Source organism: Anomalospiza imberbis, chromosome 6, assembly GCF_031753505.1.
Source record: "Anomalospiza imberbis isolate Cuckoo-Finch-1a 21T00152 chromosome 6, ASM3175350v1, whole genome shotgun sequence".
Taxonomy (NCBI): Eukaryota; Metazoa; Chordata; class Aves; order Passeriformes; family Viduidae; genus Anomalospiza; species Anomalospiza imberbis.
In genome coordinates, this window is record NC_089686.1 from 17,538,744 (window position 1) to 17,542,978 (window position 4,235).

A 4,235-nucleotide genomic window follows, 5' to 3' on the forward strand; every position below is an offset into this window, starting at 1 on the left:
ATTTGTGTGTCAGAACACTTCTGATCACTGCTCTAGAGCAGAAAGCCGACCACATTCTGGGCTACATCAAAAGCAGCATGGCCAGCAGGTCAATGCAGGTTATTTCACCCCTCTAGTCCACTCTGGGGAGACCTTGAGTAGAGTACTGTATCCAGCTATGGGACTCCCAGCATAGGAAGGGTTTGGTCCTGTTGGAGCAAGTCCAGAGGAGACCCCAAAGGTGATCAGATGTCTTGAGCACCTCGCCTCTGGAGACACACAGAGAGTTGGGATTGTTCAGCCTGGAGAAGGGAAGGTTGTGGGGACGCCTTATAGCACCTTCCAGTACCTAAAGAGGCCTAAAAGAGAGACAGAGAGGGACATTTTACAAGGACATGTAGGGATAAGGACAAGGAGTAATGGATTTAAACTGAACAATGGCAGGTTAAGGCAAGATATTAGTAAAAAATTCTCTACTGTGTGGGTGGTGAGGCACTGCCACAGGTTGCCCAGAGAAGTTGTGGGTACACCAACACTGGAAGTGTTCAAGGCCAGGTTGGGTGGGACTTGGAACAACCTGGTCTGGTGGAAGACGTCCCTGCCCGTGGCAGTGGGGTTGGAACTAGGAGATTTTGAGGTGTCTTCCATTCTATGTTTTTCTGAGTCTTTGCCTTGTGCTGCTAAACCAGTCTTTCCTGTTGAGTGGCCATGCCCCTTTCCCCTTGCAATTATGATGATAAAAAAATGAAAGAAATAAGAACCATATAGATGAACTTACGAATGTTTCCAACTCTCCGTGTCCAGATGTGAACCTGAATGTGTCATCTCAGGGTGACCATTCCTGGTTGTTTGCCAGCAGATTTTCTCAGGATTTCCGGATAGCATTGGCTGCACTCCAGCCTCACCTCCTGGGCTACAGGCCCAGTACAGATTCCCCTGTTTTCACTACTGCTGTTTTTAATATTTCATTCTTAATTATCCACATTTTCTACTAAAGCAAGTGGAAGGTGTATAGGATCAAGCCATATGTTCTTCAAGCTCTAGAGCTGGAGCACATGTTAAGAATCAGGTACATGGAGAAGTGCTATACATGTTACAGACCATGAGGAATGGGCCCTGATGAAGGTATGCTAAAAGAGAAATCAAAGCTTTGTAAAGGCATCTTGTGAAATTATTCTGAGATATCAAGGACAAGGAAAGCAGTCCTCCTTGAACCACATCTGAAATTGTAAGGGTGAGTCAAATTAAAAAATTAGGAAGGTTACAGGTCTGTGTTGTTGTTCCTGACCCTAACCCTGTGTGTTGTTCCTGACCCTGATTCTGAAGGACTTACTCTCTTGCCATGTTACTGTCCAGAAACAGCAAGGCTGATGACCTCTCAGTCAAATAGGACTGATGCTTCTCCCTTGTTTCCTTCAAGGAGCCCCACTTTTTAAGGTACCAGGGAAGAGAAAGAAAATTTAATATGACCCTGTATAATTTTCATTCTTTGGAATTATAGGCAGCAAACATAGTCTGAATTAATTCTTCATCTGGATGTCCATCTGGATTTCTAGGAGAAATACAAACTCCGATATACAAACAGATTGGCTGAGAAATCCAAATACTGACTTTATATTTCATGAAGATGTATGTCCTCTCTGGTGCCCAGACCAAAGCTTTGTCTCTTTCTCTCTGATTCTTTGAATAAGAAATTTTTATTCAGTGCTTATCATCCAACCAGAGCTGTACACCACAAAAATCACATTTTCTGGTGTGTTTGTCATGCTAAAGTGTCATAGAAATAAGAATAGTTGCTGAATGACAGGTCAGGAAATTAATTCTGGACAAACAAAACATTTTCCTTTTTTTTTTTTAGAGATTGGACATGCTGAGACTGTCATTCAAATCCTTCTAAGTAGGGAACACAGACATACTATTTACTGCTTTTGTCATGCCTGAATCTTCCCATACTGAGATGATCCTGCTTGAGCATTATGGTTCATATGGCAGTTAGTTCTTACACTTTACTTACCTGGCTGGAAGCACTGTCAACTGACACTATGGATGAATAATGTAACAAACTTAAAATATGCCCTCTGGCAAAAAAACAACTTTCCAAGGCAAATGGGATGAATCATAGATAAAAATGTTCAGAATATTTAAAATATGCCTCAGACCACCCCTGCATAAGCTTCCTTTAGCAAATCAGAAACTATAGTAGGATTATGAAAGCTAGGCCATGTGTCTAAGTTCTTCAAAATCAGTTGTTACTGCCTGCTACTTGACTAGATGACATCAAAATGACTTGTCAAATAGATAGGGAAAGAAACTAGGGAAGAACTGGCATAAACTGTGGTCTTCATGCCTGTACCCTTGTTCCAGGATAGAGAGCTAAACAGCATAGGAACTTGGTGGTTAGTGCTTTTTGGCGTATTTTTATGGCCATGGGCATTGCCCAGGAACTTTAATGCCCCAACAAGCCTCTGTTTTTCATGCACATTTTTACATGTGAGTTCTGCTGGCAAGGGATGAATTTTACCAGGTATCAGACTTCACCCTGAAAACTGAAGAGGCTGAACTAATTTCTCTGATCCTGCTTTGCCTACCATCCTTGCAACACTGAATAAGCTGGTATGTCCTAGTTATCTGTAGGATGAGACAAACAAGACTGCATGAGTGGATAGGTCTTTTTAAGCGCTGTATTTCTGAAAACCAAGAAGAGCAGCAAATACCTTCTCTCTGTACTGTGCACACTCCTGCCTTTGAGGAAAGGAGGAAAGAAGAGTCAACACAACATCCACTTTGTTAGGTAAACTTATTTCACTGTCAAAAATATTCAAGTCATGATAATGTTATACAATCACATTACGAAAAATATTGTTCCTATTTCAAAGACTGTCATATGAGGATGATCAATTGTAAAATCCTCTCTGTGCTTTTTTAAGGGAAACTACCCATGAAAGAAGGAAGAAGAAAGGAGTTAGCTGCACTAGTTAGGCTGCAGTCATCTTTCAGCCCTGTTGTTCTCCTGGAGGTGAAGAGGTTGGCAGTGGGGACTGTTGTTTTCTGTACTCTAAAGGGACACTGAGCATGATGTGCTAACTTGGAGAAGCCATACCAGCTTTCATGTATACTTCACAGAGGTTTTCTTTATCAGCAGAAAATTTTGAACAGTTTTCCTGATGTTTGAAGTTATGGAGAAAATGTCTTCCTCATTCTGAATCTATGGAACATGCACAGTAACGTGCATGTGTTGGGCAGTTCATGGCTGCCCCACAAAAGCTTCCTCTTCCCTTTGCAGCACAGTTGAAGTATGATGCTATGGTGGAAAAAGGCACTGGTGTAGATGGAAGTTCCAGCAATAAATATTGAATATTCTTTATACTTTACCCAGAAGAGAAGGTGAGTTTAAGTGTGTTTCTTGAAGCATGTGGAAGCACTTCAGCACAGCACCAGTACCCATCATCATAAAGTTGCAGCTTTAGGCAGTACTTTTTTCTTGATGATCATAATTCAAAGCTACAAAGAGTGTTTTTAGACTATCTGACAATAGTAGCAAAAGCTTAGCAGGAGCAGGAGCTCTTTCTTTGATGCCCTAGAGCTTTCTTTTGAGCAGAAAATCAAGAAAGGTGTCATGTCCCAAGCTCCTTGTGTTTGGTGATTTCCCTGACCTTGCAATACAGTCCAAAAGAAGAAATATCAGCTGTGTCCATGTGCAAGATAGCATTAAAGGAAGTAACAGGGATACATTTTTTAGCAATGACATATGTAGGATGCAAATTATTTTGATACTTATCACTAGTAATGCTGTGTCCCTGTGATTCCACAATCACTCTTCTGCCCAAGTAAGTAGGCATAATTTCTGGATGTGTCTGCAGACAGGGACTGATTTTCAGAATGTGGGATAGACCTTGTACCTTCTATAAAGAGATATATATTTTGCTAGAGTTGATTTGATGGGATTTGCATCAGGGCTTGTGCTGTTGGGTCAGTACTGAAGCAGCACTGTCCACTTTGATGTCCTTCTATTCTGGCCTCTGGGGTTTCAGAACAAATTAATGCATCTCATCAGCTGGGAGAGATGTTGGGCTAGAGTTTTGTGGGTAGATTTCCTCTCAGCTGTTCTGGAGCTGATATCTTGTGAAATTTGCTGAGTCTCTGAACTGTGCTAGAATATCTGTGCTAAGAATGACTACTAAATTCTAGGCAAAAAGTGCAAGTGAGGAATCCCCTGCAGTCCCCAGAATTACAGGGCTGACAGCAATGGATTCATC

General features: G+C 41.6%; 1 long non-coding RNA gene across 1 annotated transcript; it reads left to right on the forward strand.

The window, feature by feature from the left end:
• Positions 1 to 1,682: 1,682 nt before the first annotated feature.
• On the forward strand, positions 1,683 to 3,746 carry LOC137476627 (uncharacterized). The gene is made up of 3 exons (XR_011000474.1): positions 1,683 to 2,770; positions 2,907 to 3,089; positions 3,263 to 3,746. It is a non-coding gene; the product is annotated as an uncharacterized lncRNA (long non-coding RNA).
• Positions 3,747 to 4,235: the final 489 nt, after the last annotated feature.